Raw genomic sequence first — 17,281 nt, forward strand, 5'->3', positions numbered from 1 at the left:
TGGGAAAGTTTTTAATTTATTTGTACTTTAAACAATTACATACATGGTAGGATTGACAGAAAACTTGTAGTAAAAATTAGAACTACGGATTGCCGAAAGATGAATAAAACTAGAGTTATGAAAGAGATGCAGAGGGGAAAATCATTACATTAAAATCCACAATGAGGAGGGGGGAGAGGGAAGTCAAAAGGGATTACATTCTGGAGCCCTGTTCGCATCTAGAAGCAAATGTGATCTGCTTCTACGCGTCTGCGTGTCCGCGGGTCACGTTTCGGCACTTTTGCGCATGTGCGTGACGTCATTTTGAGCGTCTGCGTCTGCGCATGCGCAAGCGGCGAAACCCAGAAGTAACGCGCTCCATTACTCCTGGGTTGCTGCAGAGCGCAACTCAAACGTGCTCATCCCAAAGCACATTCAACCCGAGGTATGACTGTATACGTTTATGTATTTAATTCATTTGCTTATGTAAAATAGAAAATGCAAAAATAAAATTTATGTTTTTAAATAAAAATTAAATGTATGGTGTGAAAGTAGCTTAAATCACACTGCTGCAGAGCAGTCCTCGTTCTAGGATGTGGAGGACCCTTAGGCAAGGTGTCCTCAGTGGGGGACCCCACACTCTTGCCAAGGCATTGCATGCCCACTTACTTGCCCTTTCTTTTTGGGCCCAATCTGTGCCCATTGGTGGCTGGCACTCCCTGGTACAGAGCCCAACAACAGGTGCAGCCAGAACCAATGCCCGAAGAGACTAATTCTCATTTTCTCCCACTATCCTCCTTGCTGCTAAGCTCTACAAGGGAAACACTGAGCTTAATACTAATAATTTTTTATTATTTATACCCCGCCCATCTGGCTGGGTTTCCCCAGCCACTCTGGGCAGCTTCCAACAAAATATTAAAATACAGTAGTCTGTTAAACAATAAAAGCTTCCCTAAACAGGGCTGCCTTCAGATGTCTTCTAAAAGTCAGATAGTTGTTCATTTCCTTCACATCTGGTGGGAGGGCGTTCCACAGGGCGGGTGCCACTACTGAGAAGACCCTTTGCCTGGTTCCCTGTAACTTGGCTTCTTGCAGGGAGGGAATCGCCAGAAGGCCCTCGGAGCTGGACCTCAGTGTCTGGGCAGAACGATGGGGGTGGAGATGCTCCTTCAGGTATACTGGACCTAGGCCATTTAGGGCTTTAAAGGTCAGCACCAACACTTTGAATTGTGCTAGAAATGTAAGGGGGGTAGAGAGAAGCTGACAGCCAGTGCCACCCCCTGCAGTGGTTGTAAGGTATGAGGGCAGGCAGGTAGAGAGCTGACTAAGGGCAGAGTGAACCTCTTATCTCATCCTCAGAATTCTGTTCCTGCTGAGTGAGTGAAGCATTATTACATCAATGAGGGGCATAATTCAGAAGCCAAACGAAAGGAAAGGAAAGGAAACAACAAACAAACAAACAAACAAACAAACAAACAAGGACCTCCCCAACACACACACACACACACACACACACACACACATATTGGGGTTTCCCCCTGTGGTCTTTGGTTCTGATTAGGAGCAGACATAAAGAGGCTATGAAGTGGAATCTGAGAGGGGGAAATCATCCTCTCCATGGAGAATCCTTTAAGGTAAGATGGTTCTCTGTGGTGGGTACATGGATGGGTTCCTCTTCTGGCATCTTGCTCCAGAAGCCTCTCAAATCTTCCCTATGCAGACTAATAGAGCAGAGACAGGGAGGGAAACCCCTGCTTCTTGATAAAAGAACCTTGTTAATAATTTTAATAGTTTTTATTGTTCACTATCTGCTTTGGAAATGTGGTTTATTGAGGCTATCCATGGCCAAAGTAAATAAATTCAAGCTTACGTCACTTACAGCAACTTAACCACACCTCCATAGGGCTAGGGAATTTGAAAGCAGAGGAACATGGAAGGAACTAAATTCAGGTTTTCTCCATTATTTGGCACAGTTTTGTCCTCTAAAGAGAAAGAAATAGCTCTTAAGCTTAACTCTTCATGAAATGGATCCAAATTTTAACTCTTTATGAAAAAGAAATGGATCTAAAGCTTAACTCTTATATGGAAAAGTGCTAGGAAGAAGCTCTGGAATGTATTCTTTATCGTGTTCTGTCCATGTTCTCATCCTTTGCATGTGGCATTATCAGGAACATAAAATTTTATTGCATTGCGATAATAGAGGATTATTATATTATTCATCCTGCAACGTGTCTCATTTCCTGAAATGGAGTCATAAAACAGTATTTGGGATTAAAGGTCAGCCCTTTTACTTGCAGCGAGCAGCAATTGGTTAGCCATATCTATTTTAATCTCCCTGGCATGGGCCTCCTAGAAACTTAATTAGGGAGTTGGGAGGACCTCCCACTGTCTAATGCAGATGACATCTGCTGCTGGATTAATCCGTCTCACTCTGGCAAGGCAATCTTGGATGTGGTAAAACTGTCAGTCATGACGCATGGGAAACTTTGTTCTCAGAATCCCCATGAAGTGATTGATAAGTGAGAGATAAGTGGTGTAACCAGAAGGCTGAAAAAGTGCTGGGCAGCTTATCTCAAAGGCTCTCTGTGGCAACCTCCCTCCATAAAGGTGGGAATGAGGTAACATGGCCTGATATTGGGGTGGTTTTAAAGCTTAGAGTCTGGGCTCATCCCCACTTATGTTTTGCTCTTTTTTTTCTAGGCACAACTCTGCACTTTAAAGTGATGCACCCAAGTGCCTTTTCTTTGGTTCCAACACTTTCCCCATGAAAACCCGCTCTTTACTGCTGAATCAGAACAAACGGCAATTTGGATTTTCCACGAATTGCCATTTGCTCCAATTCAGTGGTAAAGAGCAGATTTTCATAGGGAAAGTGGTGGGGTGAGGTGGGGGGAGGACAGTTGGCAGTGCAGCTAAATTGCAGCCAGGAAACCAGACCCCTTTCTTAAAATTAAAACAATATCCAAATACTTGTCAAAATATTCAAAAGCTTTTGCTGGCAGAACATATAGCTAAATAAGAATATATGTCAAGTATTTTCACTCATGTGCTAATCCAAGCATGGGCTTAGTTTTACTTAGTTGAAGATTGCAGTTTCTTCCTTAAACATTCAAAACCAACTGTGCAAGAGTAAGGAGTGTCGCCTTTCAGGGGCACCAAATATAGGGGGCTCTGGGTGCCCGAGCAGCCACAAAAAAATTGTTGTGGGTGCTCAGCACCCACTCCGCAGCCCCCCCAACTTCCAAGGTCTCATGAAGTCTCAGAAATCATATCTGGGGCCTCGTGAGACTTCAGAGATGCTTTCTGAGGTCTTGCGAGGTCTTTGAACCTGACTTCCAGAGGCACTGGAAATCAGGTTCTGAGGGCAGGGGCTCGTGTGACATCATGACATCACACACACTGCACACCCATAACCTGGGGCCCAAGTCGGCTCCCCTGTCCCCTTTTTCTTCTACAGACACTGGAGAAAGAGATGGTGAAGTTGGAGGAAGGGCTTTTCTCTTTTTCAAAATGTAGTAAAGCATCTCTATGGGATGAGAGGTTAAGTGAAATATTTCCTCCCTTCCTTCATAAATAAGGAGCCTCTTCTTCTTTGAAGAAACTGGAGAGAGGAGGAGGAGGAGAAATTACTTTCAGAATAGAATATATGTGTGTGTGTGTGTGTGTGTGTGTCTGTGTGTGTGTGTGTGTGTGTGTGTCTGCAGAGAGGTTCAACTATTTAAAAAACAGCAACAAACCATTCTAAACATAAATATATAGCATCCCCATGTTAGGTGGCTGGAGAGAAACCAAAACTCTTCTATGTTCTATAACTTGCATTCCATAAATTTTTTAAAAATCATAATTTTTAAAAATCAAAGTATGCCTAGATCAGGGGTCAGCAAGGTTTACCTCACATGGGCCGGTTCACTCCCACAGAGATCGCTCCGTGGGCTGGATCATGTCTGCGCAGACATGATTTCTGGCATCTGTGCATGGCATCTGGCGTCGTGGAAGCGAGTCCCCACTCAACGCTGCATTGGTTTAGCGCAGTGCGTGGGGACTCGCCGAGCGGGCGGCTAGGTTTGGGCATTTAAATGACCCCCCTTGGACCGCTTGTGGCCCATGGACTGCAGGTTGCTGACCCCTGGCCTAGATAGCCTTTTCTCAAAATACAATACATCCGCTGGGGGAGTGGGTAATGGGTTCAATACTGGATTGGAGGAAAGGACTCAGGGAGTGCTAATGGTCCACAGGTTAGGGGGACACAATACTTGTTTTTCTCGGACGCTGGCAACCCACACTACACCACTGAAGGCTGCCAACACATGTGACTCTTAACTTGCTATAGGACACTACATTCCAGCCACTCAAACTCAGAAGAGGAGGGGATTTCTTTTGGGGAGAGGAGACCCAAGGGCCAGATTCAGAGCCATGTGTCTAGGTGCACATATATAATAAAAAGCAACATAAGATGTATGAGGTTTTATTTTGTTAAAAAAAATGAAAAGTGTTTTCCTTACTGCACTTAAGAGAAGGAGCTGGATAAGGAAGGCTCACTGGGTGCTGTATTAGTTAGCAGACCTGGCTATATCTTATCTTGCGTGCAATAAATTTGCTACCACACAAGTGAAACCTTCCATTGTTTTCCCTGTCCAAAGTTCTTTAGCATCACAGCTAGAGTGCATCATCGCAGAAAGCAGAAGTACGAGAATATTCAAGAAGTCAGGGAGCTGGTGACTTGGTGTGTGTTGACTTTCCTTACTCAGTCCATTAGTGGCCATTATTTGATGGATCTATTTCCTTCCTTTCCTTTTCATTCCCCAGCCCCAGCGCTGCCTTCTGCCTCATCACTATGAGTTAGATCAGAACCATGTACAGTGGAGAGTTTGTTTCTGCAGGCTCCCTGCAATATAAGCAATCCCAACACTACTCCTTTCACACACACACCAGCTACAGGTGGTTGTCATCCACCAAGGGGGTGAGAGGCAAGGCCATTCGGCAAAGCTATAGCTCACTTGTTTGCACTTTCCCCACTAACATGCAGAGGTGCCATGGTCCAGGGTCATGGAGGGGCTGAAGACCTGTTATGCTTTCTACAGCTGAGTCCCAGCAGGGTCCCTGTCTTCAGTATCCAATCAGAATGAATGGGGAGCTTTTTATCTACTGAGCAAAAAGTCTTGTCACTGACTGGAACCAATCAGAGAGGAGACAGCCATTGTGGATTGGCTCCTAAGGGTCACTCTGGAAAATGCGCATGGAAACTACACAGTGTAGGAGTTATTTAAGGTATGTAGGGATGCGGGTGGTGCTGTGGTCTGAACCACAGAAGGTCGGTGGTTTGAATCCCCATGACAGGGTGAGCTCCCATTGCTCTGTCCCAGCTCCTGCCAACCTAGCAGTTCGAAAGCATGCCAGTGCAAGTAGATAAATAGGTACCACTGCAGCCAGAAGGTAAACACTGTTTCTGTGCGCTCTGGCTTCCGTCACGGTGTTCTGTTGCGTCAGAAGCAGTTTAGTCATGCTGGCCACATGACCCGGAAAGCTGTTTGTGGACAAACGCCGGCTTCCTAGGCCTGAAAGCGAGAAGAGCGCCACAACCCCATAGTCGCCTTTGACTGGACATAACAGTCCAGGGGTCCTTTACCTTTTACCTTTACCTTTAGGAGTTATGTGCTATGTTTCAGTTTTCATCATTTTTCAGAAAGTGCAAACTACCGTATTTTTCGCCCCATAGGACGCACCGGCCCATAGGACGCACCAAGTTTTTTGGGGGGGAAATAAAGGAAAAAAGATTTATTTCCCCCCCAGGCGCTTGTGGGGCCGGCAGCGGGGAGACGCGCTGCGCCTCCCAGCTGTCCCCGGAGCTTGCGGGGCAGGCAGCGGGGAGAAGCGCTCTTCTCCCCACTGCCCTCCTGCAGACCAGGTCTGGGGACAGCGGGAAGACGTGCTGCGCCTCCCAGCTGTCCCCAGAGCTTGTGGGGCAGGCAGCGGGGAGAAGCGCTCTTCTCCCCCCCGCCCTCCTGCAGAACAGGTCCGGGGACAGCGGGAAGACGCGCTGCGCCTCCCAGCTGTCCCCAGAGCTTGCGGGGGCAGGCAGCGGGGAGAAGCGCTCTTCTCCCCGCCGCCCACCTGCAGACCAGGTCCGGGGACAGCGGGAAGACGTGCTGCGCCTCCCCACTGTCCCTGGAGCTTGCGGGGCTGGCGGCGGGGAGAAGCACGCGTCTCCCTGCCGTCAGCCTCCAAACCACATTGGGAGACAGCGGGATGGCGGCGTTCCGCCTCCCCACTGTCTCCCGACCTTGTGGGGCTGGCGCTGCGGCTCTCCTGAAGCCTGGAGAGCGAGAGGGGTCGGTGCACACCAACCCCTCTCGCTCTCCAGGCTTCAGCGAAAGGCTGCATTCGCCCCATAGGACGCACACACATTTCCCCTTCATTTTTGGAGGCGAAAAAGTGCGTCCTATAGGGCGAAAAATACGGTAAGTTGTTTAAATGTGAACTGAATCAAATTTCGCTTCTATTCCTTCCACACACATACAGACACCTTTCAAGTCTGTGTTAAGGAGGCATATGCTGCTGCTCTCTGCTGTCTTCATTGGTTGCCTTGCATGAGCTGCTGGGGCTATGTGTAGCTCAAAAGGGAGGACCAACAGTTGTGAAGGAGCCTAGGAACTCCAGCTATCATAATGAGGATGTTCTTGAGACTTGGTAGAGCCTGCAAGGACACATTTTATTTTTAATACAACTCCTTTGCACTAGACTACACATAGGTGGGTCTCAATCCTCATGTAGGTGAAGCTTCAACTCATCCTCCTGAGGAGAGGAGGAGAAGAAGAACTCCCTTCCACATCTCTGTCACCCTCTTCCTATCCACCCAGCCCTTTCCTGGAGGTTGCTTCTGCCTACTGCTTTTCTTCCTCTTTTGCTGCCATCTGTGTCCTTGCCCACCACGACCCACCAATTCATCGGCAGCAACCTCCACTGCCGCTGCCTCCTCCTCCTCCTCCTCCTTTGCTTCCCCTTCCTCCGCCAGTAGCAGCTCCTTGGTGCCAAAGCACTATTTCAGGGGGAATCTGGTGGCCGCACAGCCAGCTGTGGCTGACAGCTCTCCCTCCCTGTTTTCATCTGTCCCCTGCAAGTGTGAAGGGGGAGGGAACAGCTTTGCTGTCATGCCTGCAAGTGAGAGAAGGAAGCAAGAGAGGGAAGCGAGTGAGTGGGCTAAGGTGGCCTGAGCAGTGTCAGAGTGTATGCAAACGCCACCCTCAGGAATGGAAGCACCAGCAGCGTTTGGAGAACTCCTTTCGGTGATGTGCACACTTGCAAACTTCTCTTGCTTGCCATCATGCTGGAAAATAGCTCTGAGCAAGGATCAGAATGCAATTCAGCTGGCTTCTGTTGTAAGCCAGACTCAGCTGATCAAAATCTATCAGAAGAACAACCCTTTTTCAGTTTACGTGACATGTTTTATAGTCTGATTTTCCTTCAAGAACAGCAGGGTTTCATGAAAATCGGTCAAATCTTGAATTTACACTAACATTTTCACCTCTATTTTTTACCTCATAGCATGAAGGGCAAGTAGAATAATAGCAACAACAAAAGCCAATTCCATTGGTGGAAATGCATGCCTTTTCACCTCCAGATTTCTTTTTATTTGTTTTTACTGAAGAAATATAAAACAACAATTTCCTCTGGACAGACACATGGTCAGGTCCAGGGAAGGTTGCATGGATGTAAGAATGAAACTCTTCTTCAGTGCTAATTCACTGCATGTGGTTCATTAAAGGAGGATCTTCATCAACAGGAGCCCAGAGAGTGTCAGGAAGACGAATGGAGCTGCCTCAGAGGCCTTGTTACATTCAACCTTTATAAGAAGTCCCACATTTTCAAAAACCTTCCCTATGTCTTTGGTTGCATTTCTGCATCCTGCCTCTGTAAGGCATAATTTCCTGAATGTTGTGATGTTGATGTTTGGTGCTGGATATAAAACAAAACAAAAGGAAAAATAAAGATGAGTGATTTGTTGTCACAGTTCACAGCCATTATTTCCCAAGAAAATTCACCCATCCAATTTCTATTTAGGTATGCTGGAGGTTCTCATTCCCGATTGTCACTTTCTGGGCTGATATGGAACTCAGAACCTATGGATCTTTGGGTTGTTGTTTTTTTGCAGCAGTTTTCAGCTCAAAAACAGTACAAAATTCATACAAAAATGTGCATTTTAGGGTAAAAGGCAAACAAGAATGATGGTGCAACCTTAAAAAATGCTGAGTCTTTGGAACCCAAATTAGTGCTCTCTCACACACAGGAGCCACAGGAACCCTATTCAAGTGTTCATTTTGAATGTCTGAAAGATTAAATGGGAATTTGTGGTCTGAGCTCCTCCAGCTCAATGATACTATGCAAACTGGGTGCACTCCTTGGCCAAAAGCAGAATTGACATTAGTCTGAAGCAGGCTGCCTGACTAGTCGATTGGGGACTTAGTCCATCAAGGTGCCTGTTCATGTCTTGGAAACCTTACCCATGAATATGGCAGCCCGTTTCGGACCAGCACTCATCAGAGGACTTGGGCAGGGCACACAATCCTCCTTCACATGTTCAGACTGAATGCTCTGCTCTCCTTCCATGACATATTCACAAAGAAGGATCTCAACTTTGCAGTCGAGCACATGCTTTTAAGGCTTGTTGTTTAAAGGGTCTCGGGCTGTAGGACTAGGTAAGAAAGCTGCCTGAGACCTCAAGAAGGGGCTTTCCGTCAGAGCAGACAGTTCCAGGTTGTGCCATATAAAGAGAGCTTCATATGTTTGTATGATTTGTACAACTAGAATCATATAATTTTAGAGCTGGAAGGGACCCCAAGGGTCATCTAGTCCAGGCTTCCTCAAACTCAGCCATTCAGATGTTTTGAGACGACAGTTCCCATCATCCCTGACCACTGGTCCTGCTAGCTAGGGATCATGGGAGTTGTAAGCCAAAAACATCTGGAGGGCTGAGTTTGAGGAAGCCTGCTCTAGTCCAACCCCCTGCAATGCAGGAATCTCAGCCAAAGCATCCATGACAGATGGCCATCCAACCTCTGCTTAAACACCTCCAAGGAAGGAGAACCCACCACCTCTTGTGGGAGTCTGCTCCACTGCTGAACAGCTCTAACTGTCAGAAAGTTTTCTGAATGTTTAGTCGGGATCTCCTTTCCTGTAACTTGAAGCCATTGGTTTGAGTCCTACCCCCCAGAGCAGGAGAAAACAAGCATTCTCCCTCTTCCATGCGACAGCCCTTAAGATAGTTGAAGATGGCTACCATATTTCCTGAAGACAAGAGTGCCTGGCGTGCTCTGGTCCATGGGGTCTCGAAGAGTCAGACACGACTAAATGACTAAACAACAACAACAACGATCATATTTCCTCTCATTCTCCTCTTTTTCAGGGTAAACTATGGAGCTTATTCATTCATCTGGCCTGGGTTATGATAATTCTCACTCACGTGAAGGTGCATACGAATAAGTGGCACAGGTATCGTCTCCAGCAGCGCAATCCACTTTATCACTGGAACATGTTTTCCCAATGGCACTGCAAACTTCACACTGCAAGGAGGCACCTGGAAGAGAAATTATGTTCCAATGTCTGTGTTATTTATTTGGGGAATAGGAGTAAATCCCACCTGCGTGGATAATGAGAATACCCTTGGAATTTTACTTTACCCACTGTGGAACAGGCCTTCAATTGCTCCTTATCAAAATATGAATGGCGCAGGAAGTCAGGAAGATCTCCTTTGCCTTAGATGGCCTTGAGTCCTTCCAGTTCAAAACATGCCTTTGTCAAGACAAGCTACCCCTGCTTGAAGAAGTTATACTTTATTTTTTCCTCATGTGACAAAATGAGGGCTGCCAGCTTTGAATTTATCCCAAACTGCTAAGTCTTCCAGGACAATTCCTCTCTGAGGTGTATGAAGGAAATTCACTAGCAAGTCCTCACCTGTAGTGAGAAGCAGAGAGCAGAAGAGGAGTCCCAGGAGAGGCTTCATGGTGAAGGATGTACGCAGTCCAAGCCTCATGCAAGATGTCCCTCGTCGATGAAGCAGATTTCCTGGGCTGAAGGATCTGCACAAATATTCAGAGAATCAGCATGTAACAACTTCCCAAGGGGAATTCATGCGAGTTTCTAAAATGCCAAGTTACTTTCGAGGTGATGTAATCAGGGCTGCCCAACTGGTGTTGCCCCCCCCCCACACTTTTAAGCTGTAAAAGCATCAACATGGTGCAGGAATGATGCATGTCATTTCCTAGTAGAACTAAGGAATGGACAGTAACGAAAACTTACTCTTGAAGCAAGTAATAAAACCAGTGGTTGCTGGTGCTCATTGGGATTGGTGGGAAGGACAGAAGGGAAACTAGCAGCAGGTGGGGGTCAGAGATAAATACAGGAATAGACATCTCCTAACTGGGTGTAAGAAGGCTGGAAGGTGGCTGAGGGCAAAGTGAGCTTCGTCTCAATGGATCAGCTTCTACTGAATAAACATTTGCAGGTGAAGGTCGCTAAGTATGAATCTGTTGCTCCTCCCAGAGTGCCTCAGAAAGGCTCATGAGCACCAACTCTACCTATCACAGTGTTGTCCCTTCTGAGATGCCATGGCTCTCCAGGGTTTTTGGAAGAGAAACGCATTTCCCATCATCTGCTGTCTGATCCTTTTTACTGGAGATTTGAATTCTTGTGTGTGGGACTTTCTGCAGATTAAGGATGCGCTCTAGCACTGAGCTATGGGTTTTTTCTGACTTGGGTAGATTGTTGTTGTTTAGTTGTGTCCAACTCTTCGTGACCCCATGGACCAGAGCATGCCAGGCACTCCTGTCTTCCACTGCCTCCCGCAGTTTGGTCAAACTCATGCTGGTAGCTTGGAGAACACTGTCCAACCACCTCGTCCTCTGTCATTCCCTTCTCCTTGTGCCCTCCATCTTTCCCAACATCAGGGTCTTTTCCAGGGAGTCTTCTCTTCTCATGAGGTGGCCAAAGTATTGGAGCCTCAGCTTCAGGACCTGTCCTTCCAGTGAGCACTCAGGGCTGATTTCCTTAAAAATGGAGAGGTTTGATCTTCTTGCAGTCCATGGGACTCTCAAGAGTCTTCTCCAACACCATAATTCAAAAGCATCAATTCTTCGGCGATCAGCCTTCTTTATGGTCCAGCTCTTACTTCCATACATCACTACTGGGAAAACCATAGCTTTCACTATACGGACCTTTGTTGGCAATGTGATGTCTCTGCTTTTTAGGATGCTGTCTAGAAAAATGTTGTTTTAAAATGGAAAAAAAAATAGCAGGCAGACCAATTTCTGAACAAGAAAAGGGAAGAATTGTACTCAGGAACCAGCAAGGCTCATTGCAAACTGAAATGGTATGTGTCTCCACATAGGCTGAGGAAAATTTAAACAGCTTGTGATGGAAAGTGTTGGAGATGCGGACATGAACTATATTTGCTTGAGGATCTGTCCAATAATTCAATTATTTTGGAGAGAGGTAGCAGAGATAATGTCATTCATAGCACATTACACTTTGCCACTGGACCCCCTGATAATTTTAATAAGGTATTCAGACCCACAAATAAGCTGTAGGAATTAATGGAATAGTAACTTGCATACTTTTTGCGCAAAAATGGAAAAACAGATGATCACCAACAGCTGAATAGCAATTAACAAACATTTGGAAGGTAGCCGCGATGAAAGAAGGCAGACCACAAAGAGAAAATATTAAAGATAAGTAGAGTCCACTTACTGAATTTATGAAATATAAATATCATCTGAATATGGATGAAACAAATAGTTTTTTTATGTAATGCAACATTAAGTATAATATGATTATAATGTTTTTATTACATGCAGAATGTTGCTGTTTCACACAATTATATATGAGATTCAATCAAGCTTGTTTTAAAATAGGGGAGGATGGCAGGACTTACCACAATCTTGCAAGGACTTCTGGTGGGGCGTTTGGCACTGCAAGGCACACGGGATGTCCTTCTTTAACTGCCTAATGAAATTTTGTCAGGTATGGAGCTCAGAAACCCACCTTTATAAAGGGCTCTGTGTGAAACAGGAACCGTCCTCTTCTCTTATCCATTCCATGCCTATTAATTATCCTTATCCAGGTGCCTCAGAATGACAACTCAGAATGACAAGTGCTCTTGTGCTCAGGTCCTGGTTTCATGTATCCAGCCGGCTGCTGCAAGGACTGGAATCTGGACTAAGATGGACCTTTGGTTTGATCCAGAAAGGCTATTATTGTGTTTTTATGCTAGGAGGGCTGTGGGGCAGGGTGACGAGTATGCCACAGAGTGGATCCTATTCATGTGGGGAAGTGGATGACTGCATAGATTTCTAAAGTGGGGTGCGTGCTTTGGTGCCAGCCCACAACATTCCAGTAGACTGTGTATGCCAACCTGCCAAATTCTTTTCAGTGTGCTTCACCCCTTTGCTTCACCCCTTTCCAAACCCTCCTCTGCAGCTTTTCAGATCATGCAGATAACAGGAGGCAGGAGACAAGAGGGAGACAGTTTAGATTTACAACAGGGGTTTGAGGGAGGTCACAGCTCAGAGGAAGATGAGGGGAGAAGTTGGGAAATAATGGGAGAGGAACCCCCGGGGGGGGGGGGCAGTTGATGGATACGGTGTCTTTAGAAAACATTCCAGACCACCCCCCTCCCAGAACCCAGTGAGTCTTGGGAGTAGGAGAGCAAAGAGCTCAAGGACTGAAATATACTCAGAGTCGCAAAGTGATTTCATGCTCTTTATTCAGCTCATAGTGGTGAGGAGGAATGAATGAAAGTCCCCTCAAGGTATCTGCTTTATATACATTATTTACACAATGGGCTGCACATGATTGGCTAATTCCGGAATTCTACTGTAAGCCAATCAGGTTGTGGATTCACTTCTATCTGGAGCATGATTGGGTGGTTCCTGCCAACCAATCATATTGCTGCATTGTTCTAGGACCAATCTGACTGCTGCATTCTGAATCCTATTGTTCTAGGACCAATCAGACTGCTGCAGTTTGGATCCTATTCAACTCAGTACATAACACCCCTCCCCTCTAAGTTCCAGTCCTGCCCGGGAGGTCGCATTCATAGTCCTCGAGGTACGCCGGTGGCCTACGTGTGCGTTGCGGCCTGGGGTGTTCCCTGGTCCGGGGTTCAGGTTCTGGCTCATGTTCCAAGGATGCTGGCTGTGATGGGCCTGTCTGGTCTGGTGCAACCGGCTCGCTCAGTCGTGGTTCTGGTTCCGGTGTCCTTTCGGCCTCGCAGGTCCTCTCTGTATTTACTGATTCTGCCTCCCCTGCTGGCCCCTCGTGCTCTATGGGCCTCACTGCCCCTCTGTTCCCTTGGGACTCCTCTGAACTTTCCTCCTCCTGGTTTTCTCCCGGGAATCGTCGCCGTATCTGGTCGCAGTGGCGGCGCCAGCATTGCTCCCCATCCGTTAGCACCTCGTACGACACGGGACCAGTGACCCTGGTGACTGTGGCGGGTACCCATGCTGGGCCTGCCCCAAAATTCTTTGCGTACACTGGGTCCTGGGCCTCGAAGGTCCGGGGGTTCCTGCCTTCCCCCACCACTACCTCATCCTGAGCTCTATCGGGGTGAAGGCGGTCCAATCTGATTGCAAGGCGCCGACCCATTAGTAGTTCAGCGGGGCTCCGGCCAGTCGTTGAGCTGGGGGTGCTGTGTTGTGCTAGGAGGAATGTGGCAAGGCGGTACTCCCAATCCCCTTGCGTCATGCGGCGAAGGGTGTCCTTGGTGGTCCGCACCATGCGTTCTGCTTGGCCATTGGTGGCAGGGTGGAATGGCGCCGAACGGATGTGGCGGATGGCGTTCTGCGCTGTGAAGGTTTGGAATTCTCCTGACGTAAATGCAGTCCCGTTGTCTGAGACGAGAGTGTCAGGGAGCCCGTGGGTTGCAAACAGCCTGCGTAGTACCCGGATGGCTGCGGACGTAGAAGTGGACGGTACCAGTGCGACTTCCAGCCATTTGGTGTAGGAGTCCACCACTATGAAGAATGTTTTCCCCTGAAAGGGGCCAGCGAAGTCCACATGCAGGCGTGACCATGGTGCTCGGGCGGACTCCCAGGACTGGACTGGGGCCCTTGGGGGATCTGGGCGGGATTCTTGGCAGGCCTGGCAGTGTTTGACCCAGGCCTCTATCTCTCCGTCGATCCCCGGCCACCACACATAACTCCTGGCAAGGGCCTTCATTCTTACTACCCCTGGGTGTGTCTCGTGTAGGGCTGTGAGGACCCTTTTGCGGAGGGGCTGGGGAACAACGACCCTGCTTCCCCATAACAGGCACCCCTTGTGGGCCGACAGTTCATGTTTGCGGGTTGTGTAGCCGGCGAATTCTGGCCCGGGGCTGCTGCTGGGCCATCCCCTCCACACCCAGTCCAGGACGCGGGAGATGACCCTATCTTTCTTGGAATGGTGTGCAACTTCTTGTGCCTGAATGGGGCGGTCGGGAAGCAGCTCCAGGCTCATAACCTCTTGTGCAGGTGCTGGGTCGGGGCCTGTTTCCGGTAGTGGTAGCCTGCTGAGGGCGTCCGCATGGCCCATCGCCTTCCCAGGGCGGTGAATCAGTGCATACTGGTAGCTGGCAAGGAAAATTGACCACCTGAGGACACGAGGAGACAGCACTTGGGGGGTCTGCTTTTCGGAGGCAAACAAGCCAAGCAAGGGCTTGTGGTCAGTCACCACGGTGAAGGGCCGCCCGTACAAGAAATCATGGAATTTTTTTACTCCCTTCACGATTGCCAGACCCTCCTTGTCGATTTGCGAGTAGTTCCGCTCGGTTGCGTTGAGTGTCTGGGAAAAGTATGCCACCGGTACCTCTCTTCCATCCGGGAGTTGGTGTCCCAGGACAGCGCCAATGCCATAGGGTGAGGCGTCGCATGCTAGCACCACCGGCAGCCTCTCGTCGAAGTGTGCCAAGACCGAGTTTGAGACAAGCAAGTCCTTGACTGCCTGGAATGCGGCCTCCTGGCGCTGGCCCCACACCCAAGGGGCCCGCCTGTCCAGGAGTCTGTGTAGGGGCTCCGCTACCGCCGCCTTGTGGGGAAGGAAGGAATGGTAAAAGTTCAATAGTCCCAAGAAGGCCTGAAGTTCAGTCTTGTTCTTGGGCGCTGGGGCATCACAAATGGCCAGTACCTTGTCCCCAGTCGGGTGGACCCCTTCTGCGTCCACCATAAATCCCAGAAAGTCCACCTGAGGCACTCCTAGTAGACATTTTTCCCGCTTCACCTTGAGACCCGCCGTCTGGAAACGGTGCAGAACGGTGCGGAGGCGGTCCTCAAACTCCTCTGGTGTGGGCCCGGCAATCAACACATCATCGAAGAAGGGGGTGACGCCAGGAATCCCTTTAAGGAGAGAGTCCATTAGATTCTGGAATATGCCTGGTGCCACGCTGACACCGAATTGCAGCCGCTTTACCCTGAACGCTCCTCTGTGCGTCACAATCGTCTGTGCCTCTGCTGTGGCCTCATCTACTGGCAGTTGTTGATATGCTTGGGCCAAGTCCAGCTTGCCAAAAATTTTCGACCCAGCCAGGGTGGCAAGGACATGGCTGACCACTGGCACTGGGTATGCATGGGCCGTGAGGGCCTTGTTTATGGTACATTTGTAGTCTGCGCAGATGCGGACCGAACCATTCGGCTTGACGGGTGTGACGATTGGGGTTTCCCAGGGGGCATTAGGCACCGGCTCCAGCACGCCTTGCTCCACGAGTCGGTCCAATTCCTCGTCTATACGGGGTTTCAGGGCGAACGGGACCCGGCGGGCCTTGAGCCTGACTGGTCGTACTGCGGGGTCAAGCTGTAGAGCAATGGGGGGGCCCGTATACTGTCCCAATTTCCCATCAAAAACCCCCGGAAATTCCTTGCATATGGCGTCCACGTCCACTTGTAAGCTCGTGTGGTTCACCCCGGTGACGGCTAGCCCCAGTGGTCCAAACCATGCCAATCCCAGTAAGCTAATGTAGGGGCCCTTGACCACAAGCAAGTCCAGTTGCCGCGTCCGCCCTCGGTATTGCACCCTGAAGGTCCCCACCCCCATTGTGGGGACCTTACGTTTCTGGAAGTCCCGGAGGGTGAATGGGGCCGGCCTGAGTTTGGGACCCCCCGTAGGACACAGTTTCCTTAAGGTCCTTGCCGAGATTATGGATAGAGTTGAACCCGTGTCAAGCTCCATGCGGCATGGGGCCCCCTCTATCTGTACCTCTACATAAATTTTCTCTACGTTGGGGTGGGGCAACTGGTATACCTGGAAGTCCGTGAGCTCCGTCGAGTTGCCTTGGTGTGTTGGGCCCCGGGACCTGGGGCTCTTGGATTGGTCATCTGATGCCTGGCGTCGGGTGGGCCGAGCTCGACACACCCGGGCGATGTGTCCCAATTTTCTGCACTGCCTGCACTCTGCGTTGCGGAAACGGCAGGTCCTCCTCTCGTGACTGTCTCCACAGCTTGCGCAGTTCCCTGCTTCTCGTCGAGGCAGCTGTGGTATGTGGGCTGCTTGAGTGCGCTGCTGTACTCGGTGCACCTCCTCCCTGTTGGATCCTGAGTCGTCGGTGAGGTCTTCGTGGTGGACCCTCGGTTGGGACGGCTGGCTCGGCCGTGCCTCTTGCGTCGACCTCTCGGCAGCTTCCGTTGCCAGGGCCTCCTCCAGAGCGACCTGGAACGTTAGGTCCTTCTTAGCGTAGAGGCGTCGTTGCAGCTTCTCATCCTTCAGGCCACCGACGAGGCGGTCACGAAGCATGTTCTCCAGCTCTGAGAAGTTGCAGAACCGGGCAGCTTGGCGGAGAGAGGTCACAAACCCAGTTATGGTTTCCCCAGGGGCTTGCCGCTTTGCATAGAAGGCATTTCGACGAGCCACCACAGAGGGCTGTGGCGAAAAGTGCCCCTTCAGCTGTTCCATTATTGTTTTGTATGGAACAGTAGCGACGTCTTCGGGTGCAAGGAGAGCCCGGGCGATTTCAAACGTCTCCTCTCCGCAGACGCTGAAGAATATCGCCCTCTTCTTGGCGTCTTCTTCATCGGTGACCCCTTTGGCTTCTAGGAGGAAGGTGAAACGGGAGGCATACGCTTCCCAGTCTCCAGATGCTGGGTTGAACGGCGAGAAGCTGCTGTCGGTTGCCATTCTGAGTTCCTTGTGTCCCGGAGCTGAAGCCTGGATACACGGTGCGAGGCAGCGGTGCGGCAGGTGGCGGTGCTGCGGTGCTGTGTGTGGCAGTCAGCTCAGCGGGATCCCATCCTCGTCGCCAGTGAAATATACTCAGAGTCGCAAAGTGATTTCATGCTCTTTATTCAGC

At 49.3% G+C, this 17,281-nt stretch overlaps 2 long non-coding RNA genes across 2 annotated transcripts in view; one reads left to right on the forward strand and one right to left on the reverse strand.

Moving 5' to 3' along the window:
• LOC310769270 overlaps positions 1-17,281 on the forward strand; it is a 199,390-nt gene that overhangs the window by 42,475 nt on the left and 139,634 nt on the right. The window lies entirely within an intron of this gene.
• Positions 7,423-12,020, reverse strand: LOC310768198. Its single transcript, XR_014551204.1, has 4 exons — positions 11,903-12,020; positions 9,928-10,052; positions 9,437-9,550; positions 7,423-7,932 (listed from the first exon to the last, which is right to left on the reverse strand). It is a non-coding gene; the product is annotated as an uncharacterized lncRNA (long non-coding RNA).

Source organism: Podarcis filfolensis, assembly GCF_964270895.1.
Source record: "Podarcis filfolensis genome assembly, chromosome: 8".
In the NCBI taxonomy this organism is placed as follows: domain Eukaryota; kingdom Metazoa; phylum Chordata; class Lepidosauria; order Squamata; family Lacertidae; genus Podarcis; species Podarcis filfolensis.